Source organism: Molossus molossus, unplaced genomic scaffold (genome assembly GCF_014108415.1).
Source record: "Molossus molossus isolate mMolMol1 unplaced genomic scaffold, mMolMol1.p scaffold_m16_p_3, whole genome shotgun sequence".
NCBI lineage: Eukaryota > Metazoa > Chordata > Mammalia > Chiroptera > Molossidae > Molossus > Molossus molossus.
In genome coordinates, this window is record NW_023425366.1 from 92,460,312 (window position 1) to 92,480,248 (window position 19,937).

Here is a 19,937-nt window from a genome sequence, read left to right on the forward strand (position 1 = left end):
GATAAATGCAAAAGTGTCCTTGGGTGAAGATTAAAAAAAAAAAAGAAACAAAATTAACATCTTTTTCTGTTCATGCAGCTGCAGTGTGATATACTTCTGTTTCCAGGGAAACACTTCCCTAACTGAACTTCATCTAAGATCTTTCGGTAAAAATACCCAATATTCATCGTATCTACAGAAGGAGTTCCCTCTGCACTAGACTTTGTTAACTTAAAAGTGGAATTTTGGTGACTTATGACTGGTACATATTAGATAGAGCTAAAGTGTCATTTGAATTCAATAGTTTAAAAACACACACTAACAATCATCCTTAATACATTTCATTTCTTTTCCAATTATTGAGCACTTACTTTCTAGAGGCTGCCTAATATTTAATTTTATGCATAAAAATCATCATAACTTGATTGAAAACTGCTCAAGGGCAGAAACAGGATTATATAGTTTGGCTGGCCTCATGAAACATCAATAATTGATTGGGAGCACTTTATACATGTGTTTACCTTCCTATTATCAGAAACTGATCATTGTTTTCTTAAAGCTTCGTTTTAAATGTTTTAAAAAACTTTAAAGCCTTTCTCTAATTCCAAGCTATGTCAAGAATTATGTTGAAAAACAGATTTCCATCCTTTCATAAATTAATTTTAAGTCAACTAAATTTTATATCCCGCTTTAAATTTTTTAAGTTGATTGGCAAGAAGCCAGCTTTCAAATCTGTATGAATTAACCACCTGAGTTAGTTATTTTAAAAAGTAAATAACTTATTTAAACCACACCAAAAAGCTATTTTTTTTACTTCCCTTAGATCTGCTTTAAAAGAGATGATTGTAAATCACTCTAAATTGCTCACAGACAGTTATATTGTTCCCCAAAATGAACTTTAAGAGGGATCTTGTGATTTATATATTTGTGATCAAAATAAAGACAGCCTGATACATTTATTGTGGGAGCAATTCGCATGTCAATGTGTGTGCTTAGTCAAATGCTAGGTATACAACTGAGGGAGAGGAATGAAGAAAAAAGACTACAGTAGTCTCCCCCTTATCCATGGGGATACTTTGTAAGACCCCCAGTGGGTGCCTGAAACCATTCATAATACTGAACCATATATAGATAGATAGATAGATAGACACACACACACACACAATGTTTTTTTCTATGCAGAATGTTTTTGGACCTATGATAAATTTAATGTATAAATGAGACACAGTAAGTAATCAACAATAATAACTAATAATAAAATAGAACAAGTATAACAATATATGGCAATAAAACTTATATGACTTTAGTCTCTCTCTCTCAAAATATCTCATTGTACTGTAGGTACAGGCAGTGATGTGCCTGATAAATGAAACTAGAAAACACCATTTTCTGAGTGGTAACTGTGCCAGGAAGTTAGCTCTCCATATGTTGTCCTTGAATCATTACAGCAACGTCTATCACTACCCCCACTGCCTGGACCACGTGCTAAGCACAGGGCGGGGCTCAGGTTTAGGGTTACCTATGGGGTGACCAACAGTCCTGCTTTGCCTGTGATGAGGACTCAGATTCTAAGGTGCAGGACTTTCAGTGTTTAAACTGGGAGAATCTGCCCAGCCGGTGTGGCTCAGTGGTTAAACGTCCACCCATGCACCAAGAATTCGCCAGTTGCATCCCTGGTCAGGGCACATGCCCAGGTTATGGGCCTGGTCCCCAGTGGGGGGCATGCAGGAGGAGGTCAATCAGTGTTCTTTCTCATCGATGTTTCTGTCTCTCTCTCGTCTTCTTCCTTCCTCTCTCTTTCTAATATCAATAAAGAAAAAAAATTGTTTTAAACTGGAAGAATCCTAAGCAAATTGGGATGGTCGGTCCTTCTACTTATAGAACCCATGCTCTCAAACAGCTTCAGTCCATTCTCTACACTCCACGCTCAGGCGGGACAGAGTGGCTGTCCTGGCCCGGCCATCAGGAGCTTCCCTCCCACGCACACCCCACTGGCCCCCGTCACGGCACAGCTGGGTCGGAGTGAGCTGCTGAGAGGAAAGAGAAGAAGGGAAGGAAGGAAGCCAGACGGAGGAGCACCCTCTCTCCAGGCTCTACTTGCTTTCTCAGAGGTCTAACCACCAAGTTCTGAGGACTTTGCTGGGAAAGCAGGTACCAACTAGACATCTCCACTCACACTCCCCACAGGAGAAACAGAACAAAGCGCAGGTCTTTGCAGAGTTCAAGATGCTGGAGAAATACAGTATTTTACCCAAGCCCCTGATTGACCAGGCCAGGTCACCAAATCCCTTCAGACCCATCAAGGGAAGGCCTCTGGAAACCCTGACTATTCTAGATACACAGATAGACCCAATGCCAACAATTGTGTACACGCAGACAAGTGCAAACAACCACCATCCGGCAGAAACTGGCCGTCCAAGACGGTCTGCTCCAGATAAACAGACTATCGCCCAGAAACATCCTGGATAGCCAGCTGGTGCAGAGGCAGACCTTACCTGGAGCGCCAAGCCTAGTGAGTTGCTTTCCCCACAATTCCTTCGGCCTGATTATATGTGATACTCAGGCTCAGTGGTTCTCTGTCCTGTCTGCTCATTGGAACCACCTATGGAGATTTTAAGCCTACTGGCGACCTGACCTTACCCCAGCACAATTAAATCAGAATGGACAGAGTTAAAGCACAGGTGAATCTAATGTGCAACCAGTGTTAAAACCCACTGCTCCAGCCCAGGGACTCTCAAAGTGCATTTCCTGTACCAGTATCATTGGCTAACAGTTAAAATTACTGTAGGATAAAATCAGTTCTGCATTTCCCTTGACTTCTATTATAACAATAGAGGTATCTCTTTGGGAAAATTATCTAAGAGGCAGAGGTTGCGCAAGAAAGATTTAGCATAATGACTGTGTATAGTCTTTATATATAGAAGATGCTTAATTAAAATCGAAATATGACTTTGTGATACTGAAGCCACAAGATTTCCTCTCTATCTCCAGTTTCCTCCATGGGACCTACCTCCATCTCTCTTGGTTTGCTAGCATTTTCCTAAATTTGGAGGTCTCTTGAATGAGCACGCCCAGATTTCAAATTTAGCTTCCCACCTTGATCTGGAGAGTTGCCTCTGATCTATTCTTCGATGTTTTTATCTCACAATCTAAGAAGCGTGAGGTTGCTGGTCTTACCTGCTGCTCCTGCCAAAGCCATCAAGTCCTTGCTGAAGCATCAGCCTCCTGTTGACACTTGTGAACTTGGACCCAGAAAGTTGATATAAATTTCAGGATATTGCTTTGTTCGTTCCACACAATTTACAGGGGCGGGGGGGCGGGGGAAATTACTGAAACAATACTCTGAAAATGTTGTAGTCTGAATTTTATAACATTTACTTTTAAAAAATTATCTTAATCACAGCCATTATTTTTTTCAATGTTACATTAAAAGTGGCAGTTTAAAATGTTGAACAGGAAGAAGATGTAATTTAATGAAGGGCATCTTTCTCCACATTGACATGGATGTTAATTTTTTTTTTAATATTCTAATGTGGTCTAATTACTTTAATTTAAAATTCTGGGTATGCATGTTTTATTCATGACTTTCTAGATGCTTGAGAAAGTTTCTGCAACTCTTTGAAGCTCTAACTTTGGAAATAGAACAAATAATGAAGCCATCCTATTTTCAAAATGCTCGGATAGAGGAGACTTTTGAAAGACAGTGTAATTGTGAATCAAGGCTTAATAAGCTGCTGTGAAATGAGTTTTTAATTATCACTTTGCCCCTGGTATGCTGGAGTTCACCAAGGTTAAGAGAATGACCTGGCACACACTCCTCGGAAATGGTAGGACTTTTTTTTTCCTTTGCAGCATATCACCTTGAATATTCAGAAACTAAGTTATTCTGCTTCCCATGAAATACTCCTCAGAAACAATTTTTCACACGAACCCTTAGCTAATCTCACACAAGAAATGGAAAGTGTCATTCATTTCTCTCTTATTAAATACATTATTTCTGCAGTGAGCATAACGGCTTCTGAATCAGAATACTCACCTACTCCAGCTGAGAAACTCACCTTTTCCGAAGCAGTTTGTAAATTTATTTAAGAGAATGTCAAAAAGGGTTGCTCAAAGCATAAATCTTTAGACCTCAGAATTGTGGATCAAAATAACTAGTTTTATTTCAAATGATCAAAAATAATACAGATTCTCTAAACTGGGGAAGAGTGTCCTGCACAAGGAAGCTGTCCACACCATTAGTACCTGCTGTCTTGTGATGTCAAGTTCAACTCAAATTTCCATTTTTAGCAAATAAGAAAGAGACATGGTGTGACGAGCTCTTCCGACTTCCTGCCTCAAATGTAGACATTTACCCTATAGTCCACTTTCTGGTCACTAACTAAAACGCAGAGATCAGAACCTAAATGTTTTAAAGTTCCCTAAGACTTGGGGTGGTCAACACACAATGTGGTGTACAGCGTGTGTGTTGTAGAACTGTACACCTGAAACCTGTATAATTGTGTTAACCAGTGTCACCCCAACAAATTCAATAAAAAGGAAAAAATAAATAAAAAATATAGTTCCCTAAGAATCATAGGGAAATTTACATCACTGCATGCTCAAGATAAAATAAACATTTTTATTTCAACTTTATTGTAGTATTTTCCCTTTAAATTGTTTTTAAAAATTGCCAAACAAAATTCTAAGTCCTGCCTAGATGTCAGTCCTAACATCTAGACCTTTCCTAAAGTGCTCTCTACAAATGAGTTTGAACTGTGATTCCAGTGCAAGGTTTGAGGGGCATTTCACTCTTTATTTGAAACTCACAATCTCTCTGGTTCCTCGAATATATACGTGTATTCAATCAAATCAAAGACACAGATGTCGATGTCGTCTGAAGCATGACTCAGAGTTCCTGTTGACAGCTCCCCTTTTTGAGGAATGCAAACAACCTTGGGCTCATTAAGTGAGATTAAGCAGGATCCTGAAATAAGTGTTGCTGGTAGGAGAGTAGTCATTAAAATGCTGCACAGAGGTTTGATTTGCATAAGATCTGATTACATTTAGTAGCTGTTCACGTATCTGTGCTGGATCAGTGTCACTTCATCAACACACAGGTTATCTTTTCTGCACTTTAAAATGGTCTCGACTTCTAATTGAGAAATACAGCAGGACACATTCCACGTGTCCCTCTGGCACATGCTTTGTGCTTGCTCTTGGCTGAAAAGGGAGTCCGGTCAGGTCTTATACAGCATTTCTACGGTTGAGCAAACCCTATGTAATGTATCTCTTGAAAACGCAAACTATGAAAGTGTCTGATATCTCTGCATTGGGGGATGAGTGACATAGAGCCAGTAGACTTACTAGAAATAATAACTAGCATTTATTGAGCAGTTATTAACTGCCAGATTGTAAGCTAAGGGCTGCCCAAAAATTTAACCAATTTAACCTATTATTTAACCTTCTGGCAACTACTGTTATTAACGCCACATTTCCAGGTGAGGAAACCAAGGCTTAAAGAGGTTATTTAACTTGCCTGGTATCGTAGGCTCCTCATTGGTGGCGTCAAGATTTAAATTCTGAAGTCTTGCTCTTAGACCTACATTTCCAAGGAGCTGAATAACCAATGTTGTAAACGTGTGCAAAGTCAAAAGTTAAATCTGAGCTCTGCTCTTAGTAGCACTGTTGAACACTGAAACTCCAGAAGCAAGTCCACCTCATTAGGACAAAAATCATTCAGAGGTGTCATGGTCCTCGCAATGAGACTAAGCCCAGAAAAGGACATTAGTCCTCACCCCCACCTCCTACCGTTGCATCCAGGTTGGCACTTAACCTCTAAACACAAGGAAGGAAGTTGACAGAAAGCTATAGTGATGTTTTCTGTGATGCAACAGAACTCAGTTTGTGTTAAGAATTCCTTCTATAGACTCTGAAAACATAGAAATGGGTGATGGTATTGTAAGCTAGTAACAGGAATAGAACGAAAGAATCCCCAGAGTTATTATTAAGCCATGTTGACCACGCATGCAATTGTACGGACGGTGCTAAATAGAAACCTGCTTTACGGTGCACAGAGCACCTACGTGCATTAGCGCTAAGCTCACGGAGAGCTGCTCGGTGAGATCGGGCAACAGGCAAGCGGGGGCCATACGTGCTGTGGTCCCAGGTCCAGCCACACCCTGTTGGAATCCAAGCATGACACGTGTGTATATTCTACTTCTCTAAGTGAGATTTTAAAACTCCAGTACTGTGAGTCCTAGCCTGTGTCAGATTGTTGAGGCTTCCCTTGCCACAAATACTGAATACGGTAGTAATTTAAATTGCTACAAACTGTGCCCTACGAAACACCCCTGTTAAAACAACCACCAAAAATCCAGATTAAAATAAGGGATCATTTTATGTAATTAAGAGGTATTTGTGTGGCTGAATTAGAAACCTATCAGTTCATAAATAACATATACTCTATTCCACGGCGAAGACTATTACTTCTACATATATTTGCCAAACCACCTGATTAATCTGCTCACAATAATTTTAGCCTCCAGCTACACACCCTTGTGGGCAGAATAAAATATAAAACTCTTTACTCTGGCGTTGAAGTCCCTTCACTTCAAGGCCCCTAGGGAACTAAGTGACCGCCCCCCCATCCAGGTGATTGTGACAACTGAAAACATGCCCACAGGCTTCTGAACACAAGTGAGGCGATCCTTTCTCCCAGAGGCTTCGACAAGCCGTGGGCCACTCTGCGCATGCGTGTGAGCAGGTCTGTGTGGTCCAAGGCTGGGTTCATTTCTAACCTCATCTGTACATCCTTTCTGGGATGCATCTCACCTCATGAAAGCGCTGAGACACTAATTCTCGTTTAAGTATCATTTTTTTTCCCAAGGCACAGAAATTAACAGGAAAAGACACATCCGTATTAAAAAATTTTGAAAAATGTCAGGATGACATAGGTTTCCCTAAATTGCTAAGAGCTGTGCAGAGGAGAATTCTCATGTGAAATGTACATTACTGGTCCTATGTCCCCTGAAGCCAAACTAGAAATCATTATTCTATAAAAATGTGAGTAGAGTAAAGCTCGGCTCTGCCTTCTCCAAACTTTCCAAATTTGATTAATACTCTTTTCTAGTCTACTCATATCTTTATTTTCCAGATTCGACTAAAGCTTGAGGACATTTTAGCTTTGGTGTTTCTGAAAAATAACACTACTTCCTGGAATGGCATGCAATATAATGCATTAAGCTTGGAACTCTTTGAGAGTCAACACATTTAATTATATTTATAGCTTTGTTTTCTAGCCAGTTGCCTGGTCATCATCAGCATAAGGACAGGATGGAGAAAGCAGTGCTGTGGACAGCAGGGATTTTAGCCCTGGATCTGTTACCTACTGACAATACGATTTGCACTGAAGCCCTTAACCCATCTAAGTCTGAGTTTGTTCACCTGCTAAAGAGACGTACTAATATCACCTACTTCACAGGAGGTTGTGGGGAGGACCACAAGAGGGCATGTGTTACAATGTGGTTTGTAAACGATAAGTGCTGCTTACTATCAGTTATTATCACTCCCAAGTATGGGCTTGAAATCACAGGACGAGTAGAATATAAGAAGAGAACATGGACCAACCACAAAACAAACATCTTCTCAGCCATGGGTGACCATGCCGAGACCTAAAAACATCGGATCCTTCTGAAAAGCGTCCTGTGGTATCTCTGGACAACAGGTGTCTTCTACAGGGCACAGAAAGCGCTAACCAGGAAGATAAACATGGGTAAATTAGACTTCACTACAATTAAGAAAGTCTATACGTCAAAAGATAGCTTTATAAGAGTGAAAACAGAAGCCACTGAGTAGGAAAAGAGATTTGCACTATATGTTTCCAACGACAACCAAAAAAACCTCATTTCCATAATATACAAAGAAATATTACAAATCAATAAGAAAAAATACAGATAACTCGATTTTCAAAAGCTGGGGGGAAAAATTCTGAACAGGTATTTTGCAAAAAATATATATATATATATATATATATATATATATATATATATATATATATATATCTCAAACTGCTTAACAGGTATATGAAAAGATGTTCAGCATTATTCATCATACAGAAAATGAGGTGCCATTATGTAATCACTAGAATGGCCAAAGTTTATTTATTTGTTTGTTTGTTTGAGGTGTTTTTTAAATGACAACAGCAAGTGTCAGTAAAAATTTAAATCATCTGGAGCAGTAGGAGTATAAGTTAGTACAACCACTTTAGAAAACATTCTGTTGGGCCCGGCCAGTATGGCTCAGTGGTTCAGCATTGACCCAGGCACCAAGAGGTTGCCAGTTCGATTCCCAGTCAGCGCACATGCCCAGGTTGTGGGCCCGATCCCCAGTGGGGGGCATGCAGGAGGTGGCCACTTGATGTTCTCTCTCATTGATGTTCCTATCTCTCTTTCCCTCTCCCTTCCTCTCTCTCCAAAATCAATATAGAAAAAAAAAATTTTTTTAAAGAAAAGAAAACATTCTGTTGGTATCTGTCCAAGCTGAACACATGCATCCCTATAATTCAACAATTCTACAACATAAAGACTTAAAAATATGCACAAGAGCTACATATAAGAATGTTCACAGCAGCCTTGTACATGATTTCCCCACACAAAAACAACCTAAACATCCCTTAGCAGTAGAATGAATAAATACACATGGTCTTTCAATACAATGTTATACAGCAGGGGTCAGCAAACTACCTGTGGGTCACATCCAGCCACGCCCGTTGACAGCATTGTCCGTGGCTGCATTTAACCAGCAATGGCAGAATCCAGGAGCTGCAACATTGACCATATAGTCTGCAAAGCTGAACATGTTTACTGTCTGGACCTTTACAGAAAAAGTGCGTCAACCTTTGCCATACAACAGTGAAAGAGAATGAGCTACTCCCACTGCTCCCACTATACACAACAAGAGCCCAGAGACGTGACATTGGTAGGAAAAAGGCAGGCATGAAAAAACATGCCTATTATGATTCAATTTATATAAAGTTCAAACACAGGTGAAATTAATATAAGTCAAAGTGGTATAGGAGTCAGAATGGTGGTTACATTTAGGGAAACATCATCACTTGAAAGAGCAGTGGTGTAGCTGGTCACTCTCTCTAAACGTGACTATATCACTTAAAAGTAAGGATGAAGGTCCAGCCGGTGTGGCTCAGTGGTTGAGCGTCGCCCATGCACCAAGAGGTCGCCAGTTCGATTCCCAGTCAGGGCACATCCCAGGTTGTGGTCCCAATCCCAATGTGGGGCATGCAGGAGGCGGCCAATAAATGTTCTCTCTCATTGATGTTCTATCTCTCTCTCTCCCTCTCCCTCCCTCTCTCTCTAAAAAACCAATAAAGAAAAAATATGTTTTTAATTTTTTTTTATCCTCACCCGAGGACATTTTTCCACTTTTTGTTCAGATAGAGTGGGAGGGAGGGAAAGAGAGAGAAACACTGATGTGAAAGGTACACATCGAGTGGCTGCCACCCACACAACCCAACCAGGGCCAGGGACAAACTGAAACCGAGATATGTGCCCTTAGCGGGAACCGAACCCGGGTCTCTCTGGACCACAGGCTGACGCTCTAACCGCTGAGCCAAACCGGCCAGGGCAGAAAAAATATTTTTTTAAGTAAAGATGAAGCAAGTAAAACTACAGAGAACTGCCCACACCAGACTCTGCCCTCCCCACCACACCACAAGGCCACGGGCAAATCTCTCGGAGCATCACATCACATTACCGCCTCGGAGCTGGGAAGACAAAGGGAGCCCGATTCAGTCAATAGCAGCTGGCAGGTTAGATAAAAACCTATCACAAACCTCCTCTATTGGTTTTAATTTCTTTGAACTTGAACAGAAGAAAAAACAAACAATGAACTACAACAATCTAAACTAAATAGAGTGTTTTAATGTCAACTAGGAGATTATGTCCTCCCCCAAATCCACCTCCTTATTCAGATGAGTGAGTGGAAGGGCCTGAAACCCATGATAGTATTGATTTTGGAACAATAATTAAAATCTAATGGAGTTAATCAGTTTCACATAGAACTATAAATTTTGTCCAAAGACATGATAAATTGCTGAATAAGAATATCTGACCGCTCATCTACTCAATTTTTTAAAATTCAGATTTCATTTTCTGACAATGTTATTCATTTTAACTGAGAGAAATATTCATACTATCTGAAGTGCTGGATATTTTATTCTAAGAAGGGGGGAGAGCAGAGAATCATTTGGTTCTTTATGGGGGTCAAATTATACATCAAATAAAGTATGAAGTCCCTTCGCCAGATACATTTCATAAAGTTAAATGGTTCTTTCAAGATTATGCTGACAATAGAGTCTTCAGTCTTTGTTATAACACAGTCTACGACCTCTCTAATAAGGATAATAATGTATCATCAAAAAATGCTGCTAATTGAAAACTGTAAGTCTAATTAACCAGGGATGCGACCATGCATAACATATTATTAATAGAATGAAAAGATTGCATTATACCAACTGCTATCCAGGAAAAAAAAAACTACAAGGACAGTCCAGCAGTTCAAAGACTCTTCACATCCATTTTGGAAAAGTTACTGATGATATTTTCCTTTCATTAAACTGTAGGCTTCAGAGCAAAATGACTTAAAACCAGAGAAGAAAGTAGAGCCAGATTTAAAAGACGGGTCACAGGGCAGCTGCTAGGGATCCAATCTATAAAAGGCCCTTCAACACGGCTGGAAGACATCAGAAATATGGGGCCAATTAACTCGTTGATGTTTCTACATGGAACTCTTTACATAATGGGTAAAATGTAAATCGGTCCCACTCCCAAAGAATTAGTTCCTTCTAATGAAAATATAAATACTCAGTCCCAGTGCTCACCTCTTTCCATGGAGCGTTTTGTGATGCACACATGCACATTCAGAAGCTTGGGGGCCACCACCATTTTTCGAGCCAAACCCCAAAACCGCCCACTTGATAGTGACCCGACGTCCGCGATCGTGGCCAAGTACAATTCTGACACTAAGAGAACATATGGTACTGGACTGTCTCCAGAGAAAAATGGACCTATTTTACTACCTAAATTTTAAATTCTATGCCTGCTAAGAAGTCAACCTAGATCAGAAAAAGCCTTTTTAAAAATATAAAGCAAACAGCACTATAGGAAAATGAAACTTCTTTGCCAACGTTAAAAGAGAATATCCAGATCAAGATGGCTTATTGAGAGCATGTTAAATTCTCCTCCTCTTAGCAGCTAGTGCTTAAAACGCTAGGTTAAATACAATGGATGTAGACATAGACAAGTAAACATACGTATTTTTTAGTGGAAGACAAGAAAATCTTCATGGTTTAGAAATAAAGAAGAAATCAATAGTATATAGATACTTATGCCTCACGGCTCAGAGGAATTTGGATCTGGGTTTGGGATATGGAGACTAGGGCCTCGGTGGTCTCAGGGGATTGCTCTCAATGTACCCACACGAGGCAGGTGGCTCAAACCAGGCTCTCCTATTAAAGCTGGGAGCTGCTGACCGGAAACACCTCTGCCCGCATGTGCATGGTTGTGGCTGGGGAAGAAGCAGAATCTCTTCCAGAGCACAGAACGCAGTCCCTGTCCCATGTAGAAAGGACAAAGTCCATGTTCACCCTGGCTGCACCCAGCAAAACCCCACACTGAACAACCAAGACAAAATCCCTTCCATAGGCTTCTCAAAGGAGGGGTTTCAGGGGTGTAGTGAAATCCAAGGTGGCTCTGTTCATTGAGCTAGAGCTCATTTTGATTCTTTTAAAATAAACAGTAGCCCTGGCCAGTGTGGCTCAGTTGGTTGGAGCATCATCCCATGCACTGAAAGGTCTCGGGTTCAATTCTTAGTCAGGGCACATACACAAGTTTGGGGTTCATTCCCGGTATATGTGTGTAAAAGAGGCAACCAATCAATGTTTCTCTCCCACATCAATGTTTCTCTCCCCCTCCCTTCTGCTCTCACTAAAATCAATAGAAAAGCAAACATATCCTCAGGTGAGGACTTACAGCAAGGAGAAATAATAAAATAAACAATAAATAATAAAGGAATGAAGCAGAACTTTCAGAACACGAGGAAACCACAAGACTAATCCAAAAATACTTTAGTTGCCCTTTATTCTCTATCAGCATGCAATATGTAAGCAAAGCTCAGATGTTGCCCACTACGTTAGCCCTCTGTTTGTGAGATGTCTTTTGCTTCAGATAAAAAAAGTCCAAGTGGACTCACATATCCATTCTACCTTTAAAGACAATAAGCAAAAAAGGTTTTGCCCACAACCAAGCAATCACTCCAAACTGGGGTCATATTCTACCTCATTTTGTAATCCATGCCAGGGCAGTGACAATTCAGCAATGCCCTTGTCCTTGTGTGAAGCATTTTCAGTGAGGATGGCTCTCTGTCCTGTAGTATCAAAACTAAATAGCAATCTGGAATCATTTGAGAGAGAGAGAGTTCATAATGGAAATTCTGAATTCACTACATGTTTATTTTGTTGCAATAAATATTTTATTCCTTATTTCTGGCAAAGGTATATATAAAACTTAGTGTGATCAGCACCAGCAAAAGAAACAACTGTAACAAATTGTTGCATCTATTTGCTTCCCATAAGGAAAACATGTAGAAATGTTAGAGGTCTTAAACCTTTAAACAAAAATTTGACCAAAGATCTTCTAAAGAAGTCCTCTTTTGATGTGTTATTTTGATATGTTCTTCATTTTGGACAGCAAGGAAAAGATTTATTTGAGGCAAAAATATATATTTTATTTATTGCAGTAAGATAAAGATAATAGTGGATAATGCGCTAAAAAGAACTTTTAAAGTAAGTGTTTAAGATACTTAAAGATGTAAAAGTGGGATTAGGTTTCATAAAATAAAGTCAAGAGTCATGAAGTAAGAGAAGGCTGGAAACGAACATTGGACTCACTGAAATGTAAGCATTCAGTAAACAGACTGTACAGTGTATTGGGCACAAAGAGAAATTGCTCAAGTGCAAGATGGAATCAAGGAAATCCCTCAAAGCATAACACAAGGAGACAACTGCAGAAAATTATATAAACCTGAAGACAGACATGAACCCTCAGGTTGAAAAGCCCATGGAGTGCCTGGCAGGATGCATTTATTTTAAAAATCCATGCCTAGGCATATTGTTAGTAAAACAAACCAAAATAAAAGTAAAAACTAAAGTGAAATCCCTAAAAGCTTCCAAAGAGAAAAGTCATTATCTATCAAAGAATACAATCAGATTGACAACAGACATTGTGTAATCACAACGTCAGAAAATATTTCAGTAACAGGAGTCGATGGAGTGATATTTTCAAAGCTGTACCAGAAAATAACTATGAACAAATTGTCATTTTAAAATGAGGGCAAAAAAAAACTTCAGATTCAGAAGACCTCAAGAACTTTATTACCTAAGAGACCTTCATTGGAAAGGACTAGTATCAGCAAGAAGAAATTTAGAAGTAAAAATAAGAACTCAGTAAAGTGAGCAAAGAAATTGATAAAAACATACTGGCAATTTTAATCAAGTGTTGACTTTAATAACAGCAACAATATTATGTAATTTTTTTCAATGTTAGAAATTAAAAACAATCATGTAGCATTTGCCACCCAGTGGCCTGTGGAAAGCAGCTAAAGCTTTTCATTGTCTTCAGCAGGGACTGGAGACATTTATGTAGAGTTTGTTAAGAAAAAAATATATATTACTATAATCCAATTTTAATTAAAAGAGGGAAATTTCATACTAAAAAATATGTACACTCCCACATGCAATCCAAAAACTTTTTCTCAAACTTATTTTGAACAATCCATGTGAGTGTATTCTGCATGTACTAAGCATACTCCCCAGTTATGAGTAACTTCACAATCATGATCGAAAGGCAGTTCTGAATAAAGTAAAATAATATATTTAGTCCACAAATCAAATCCCTGATTTTTAATATATGAAAATATTTCGTACAGGTTTTATTTTTATTTATTTATTTATTTATTTTTATCCTCACCAGAGGACATTTTTCCATTTTTTGTTCAGATAGAGCGGGAGGGAGGGAGAGAGAGAGAGAGAGAGAGAGAGAGAGAGAGAGAGAGAGAAAACATCAATGTGAAGGGACACATCGAGTGGCTGCCACCCGCACGACCAACCAGGGCCGGGGACAAACTGCAACCGAGGTACGTGCCCTTAGTGGGAACCGAACCCAGGTCTCTCTGGACCGCAGGCCGACGCTCTAACCACTGAGCCAAACCGGCCAGGGCTCATACAGGTTTTAAATGAAATATAGTTTTTTAATATTCACATTAAAGAATACTAAGACAGCCTGGCCAGTGTGTCTCGGTGTCGACACACTGCACCAAGAGGTCACCAGTTCGATTCCCGGTCGGGGCACATGCCCAGGTTGTGGGACAGATCCCCAGTGGGGGACATGCAGGAGGCAGCCAGTCGATGTTCTCTCTCATCGATGTTTCTATCTCTCTCTCCCTCTCCCTTCCTCTTCCTCTAAAATCAATAAGGGGGGGGGATTTAAAGAATACTGAGACACGTAAGCACCAGGTATATCTCTGTCATCAGTATGTTCCTCTTAATTTATTTTGATTATTTTTATCCACTTAAATCTCTCTGCTAAGATGCATGGAGAACACAGTTCTCCCCTTCGACTGCCAACTGAAATGATTTCTTTGTTTAATATCACGAGTCAAGATTGATTTTGATAAACCCTCTTTTAAAAATATGTCTAATGAGTTTCCTTTTAGAAAATACATAAAATGAATTTGTATATCAGATTACAGCCACAGAAAAGAAAAAAAAAAATCTTATCTGATACAGTTTAAATTTTCTCAACAAGCAATATCAAGGCTCCATCGGCATTCCCGTCCTAACTACTTCAATGTGAAGCCCTTCACCACTCTCCTCATATCGTAGCCTTCTGCATAAACTTACTACCTGGACTTACTAAACTTATCAAAGGTCTTAATTTCAAGGCCAGAGTGCCTGATGTATAATTACTATTCCCGCACATGCACCATCATACATAAGGATTCAAAGCTCTTACAAGCCATAAATATTACCATTTTTTGTAAAGAATGCTTCCCTGGGATGAATTTTCCCATTCTGTGAAACAGCGATTTGAATGTCGGAGAAACGAAATGAATTTCCATTCCCTACATAATGCAGCGGCAGCAGTAAGACAAATAGCAAAAGAAAGCTCAAGGCTTTTGAACGTGAAGTGTCTTGATATGTTGGACACTATAATAGTACACAGAGAATTAAATGCCCAATAGAATACATAAGATATATTTTATTTGAAACTAAATTTTTTTAAAAGAAAATTTAGAAAATGAGGAGCTTTTCCAACTCCATGAATAAAGCAACTGTGAAACAGAAAAGCTCAGCAAAGGCAGTTTTTCACCTTGAAGAGAAAGACTGTAGTTATATTTTTTACTTCTGAATAAGCTCTTCCACCTGTATTGTATCTCTGCTTCAGTCTAATTGAAAAGGAAAAATCTCTAAGTTGGCGAAACACAGTGACATTCAGAGCCTAAGGCTTGACTCACAAAGTAATTCCACCAGCAATATTTTTATGGTTGCAGAAAGTAGAAAAACACGTATTTTGGCTTGTAGTATTAAATTTAATTCATAAAGTTTAGTAGCAATACTTCAGAGGACAGAGAAAAGTCAGCTTTCAATATAACTAGTTCAGAAAAAAAATTGCTGTTGCAGAAATTGCCTACTCAAAATTTCAAAGAATAGGCTTTCGGGTTCTGAAACAGGAAGATATAAATGGTTTATTATATATCACAGATTGCAAAAGCATCAAAAGATTGCCTAAGGTCAATGTAGCTGCATAAAAACAAAGAACAAAATAACAGAACAAAGAACAAAAGGTGTTTTCCTATTTTTATTAGTTCTACTATATTCATAATAAATTAATAGGATTCCATTTTTTCCCAGTTTTCTAAATAGCTATTATGAGGTCCATAAAAACAGCCTAGAGACTCGCCTATTTTCCAAAGAAATATGTTTTTAAGAAAACAAAGGAAAAGGAAGGAAAAGTTTTGGTTTGTTAGTATATGCACTTATATATCATTTGAGGGACTCTCCAAGTATAATACAAACCACTTATAAAGATCAAACTCCATTCATTCATTGTTACCTGACCACATGGCACGATACTAGTCCACATGAGGCTGTTATGCTCATTGAGTGAATATAGAAATGAAGAAAATGTGTCCCAAAGAAAATAGTAAATGCACCATCTTGTTCATTTTAACATTTTATCTACAGTATGGGAAAATATTGGAAGCAATTTTAAATGTTCAAGTAAGGACTTCAAAGAGGGTTTGCATTTTGCATTATAAAGTACAACACCTGTAATGAAATAACAATATGCTTTAAAAATACATTAAGTAAGCCCTGGTGGGTTTTGCTCAGCGGTTAGAGTGCTGGCCTGTGGTCCAAAGAGACCCGGGTTCGGTTCCCACTAAGGGCACATACCTCGGTTGCAGTTTGTCCCTGGCCCTGGTTGGTCGTGCAGGTGGCAGCCACTCGATGTGTCCCTTTCACGTCGATGTTTCTCTCTCTCTCTCTCTCTCTCTCTCTCTCTCTCTCTTTCTCTCTCTCCCTTCCGCTCTATTTGAACAAAAAATAGAAAAATGTCCTTGGGTGAGGATAAATAAATAAATAAATAAATATACATTAAGTAAGGAAAATAATTACATTTATACAGCCTGAAGAAAATTAGCATAGCCTTTAAGTAAGTTACCACCTGTCCTGAAGATGTTATATATTAAATAAAAATAGATGTGAATAAATTCTACTATCTCATTTTTTTAAAGGATAAAATACCTAGGAATAAATTAAACCAAGGAGTTGTGAAAGACCTGTACATTGAAAACTTTAAGGCATTGATGAAAGAAATGGAAGAAGACACAAATAAAGTTATTCCATGCTCATAAACAGGAAGGATTAAATGTTAAAATATCCACACTACCCAGAGCAATCTATAAATTCAATGCAATCCCTATAAAAATTTTAATGACTTTTTCACAGAAATACAAAAAAAGAAAAAGAATCCTAAAATTTATAAGAAACCACAAAAGAACCAAAATAGCCAAAGCAATCTTGAGAATGAAGAACAAATGAGATATCACACATCCTGATTCTAAATTATACTACTAAGCTATAGTAATCAAAACAGTAAGATATTGGCATAAATACAGACACATAGATCAATGAAAGCCTAGACAAAGCCACACATATATGGTTAATTGATTTACAACAAAGGAGGCAAACCTATACAGTGGAGAAACACAGTGTCTTCAATAAATGGTGTTAGAAACACTGAATAATCACCTGCAAAGAAATAAAACTAAACCACTATCATATACCATATACAAAAATAATTACAAAATTCCTGAAAATGTCACTGCTTGAAACCACAGTAAACAGTTATTATGTCGCTTGGATACTGTGAGTCATAAATATGGGGAAATTTTAACAAGATGGTTTGGCTGGCGTTCTTTCACGAGGCTGCAGTCGAGATATCACACAGGGCTGTGGTCACCTAAATGCTTCCCTGGAGCTAAAGGACCCACGTTCAGGATGGCTCCCCACACAGTGGACACACTGGCCTGGCTTCTGGTGAGAGGATTGCCTCCACAGGGCTTATTGAGTGACCCTGCAACATGGCAGCTGGCAGCCTTCACAGAAAGTGATCCAAGAGATCAAGGGTGAAGTCACAACGTCTTGTATGACTTAGTCTCGGAAGTCAAATATTGGCATTTCCACCACATCCTATTCTTTAGAATTAACTACTAAGTCTGGCCCACACTCAAGGGGACAGAAATGAAGCTCTACCTTTTTAAAAAAATGCATGTCAAGGAATTAGAGGATATTTAAAAATTTTTGTAAATGACTATGAGAAAAAACTTAAGTGTCTGTTAATGAAAGACTGGTTAAATGGAGTATAGCCATTACCTACAAACACTTTTTAATAGCATATCCCATCAGTAAAAAAATAATAATAAAATAAAATAAATTAAACACACACTCCTAATATGAAAATATGAATTGTATTTCTTTTCCAATTATATATACATACACTTGACTAATATACCATACATATTACAAAATGTACACAGAATGTTTTTTATTTTAAATGAAATGAAAATAAACATAAGTAGAAGATCCAGTATTTTCTCCCCACACCCCTTGAAGTGAATGTACTTAAGACACACTGAAATATGTACAGTATGCAAAACTGAAGTAGTCCTGTGAATGCAAACAAGAAAAGGTGTCTAAATAAGAAAAACAAAATATCAAACTGTATGTATAAGTTGATTCCATCTTTGTAAAGAATATACACATATATGCTTGTACACACACATGAAAGTTATGTAAGACTATAAAAGAAACTCTTAGGAGTAGTTCTGTGAAAGAGAATTAGTCAGCCTGGTAGTAAGAAAAACAATTTTATTTATCTTTTTATTCTCCTCTATAACTTTTCAATTTCATATGTACATGTTTTCGTTTTTATAATTATAGACTTTAAACATTTAAAAAATAAATGCACTTATAAAATTTAAACTCAATTAAAAATTAGTAAAGGATATGCCCTGGCCGGTTTGGCTCAGCGGTTAGAGCGTCGGCCTGCAGTCCTGAGAGACCCGGGTTCGGTTCCCGCTAAGGGCATGTACCTCGGTTGCAGTTTGTCCCCGGCCCTGGTCGGTTGTGCGGGTGGCAGCCACTCGATGTGTCCCTTTCACATCGATGTTTCTCTCTCTCTCTCTCTGTTCCTCTCCCCCCGCCCCCACTCTACCTGAACAAAAAATGGAAAAATGTCCTCGGGTGAGGATAAAAAAAATAAAATAAAATAAATGCACTTATAAAATTTAAACTCAATTAAAAATTAGTAAAGGATATGGAATAATAGCAATCATAAAAAATAATTTAAATGGTTGGGTTTTTTTTTACCCTCACCCGAGGACATTTTTGCATTTATCTTCAGATAGAGAGGGAAGGAGAGAGGGAGGAAGAGAGAGAGAAACATTGATGTGAGAGAGACACATTGACTGGCTGCCACGCACACAACCCCATGGGGTCGGGGACACACTGCAACCGAGGTACGTGCTCTTATTGGGAACCAAACCCAGGACTCTGGTTCGTGGGCCGATGCTCTAACCGCTGAGCAAAACCGGCCAGGGTGAATGTTTCTTAAACATCTTTTTAAATGTTCAACCAACTTATAATAAGAGAAATGTAAAACTACATAGTTACCACTTTTTACTTATCAGATTGGCAAATACCCTAAAGCTTGATAACACAGTCTTCGCAGGGGGAAAAGTCACTTTCATTCACTGCTATTAAGATTGTAAATGTATATAACCCTTTCAAAGGCTATTTGGTAATAACTACTGAAATTTCAAATGCACATACCCCTCAGCCCAGGAATTCCATGTCTAGAAATTTATCCACAGACACATGCAAATAACATATGTCTAAGGTTACTTAGTGCAGTATAGTTAATAACAGCAAAAGATTGGTATTAACCTAAATGTCCACTAACAGGTGTCAGATAAAATAAATTATGGTAAATCCATTCTACATAATATAATGCAGATATTAAAGTGAATAAGAACCTGTTTACATATATATATATACATATATATATGCTTAAAGACATATTACTACTTTTTTTAAAAAGTAAGGGCAAAACACTGTGTATAATATGCTACCATTTACATAAAAAGGGGGAAGATGTGTATTTATATTTACTTGTATTTATACAACATTACTGAAAGGAGATAGAAAAAATAACTGCCAGTGGGGAGCAAAACGGGATGGTTGGCAGATAGAGGAGGGAAAGGAATTTTTTCACTTTCTACACTTTTATGCATTTAAAAAAAAAAATTTCTTTATTGATATTTAGAGAGAGAGGAAGAGAGAA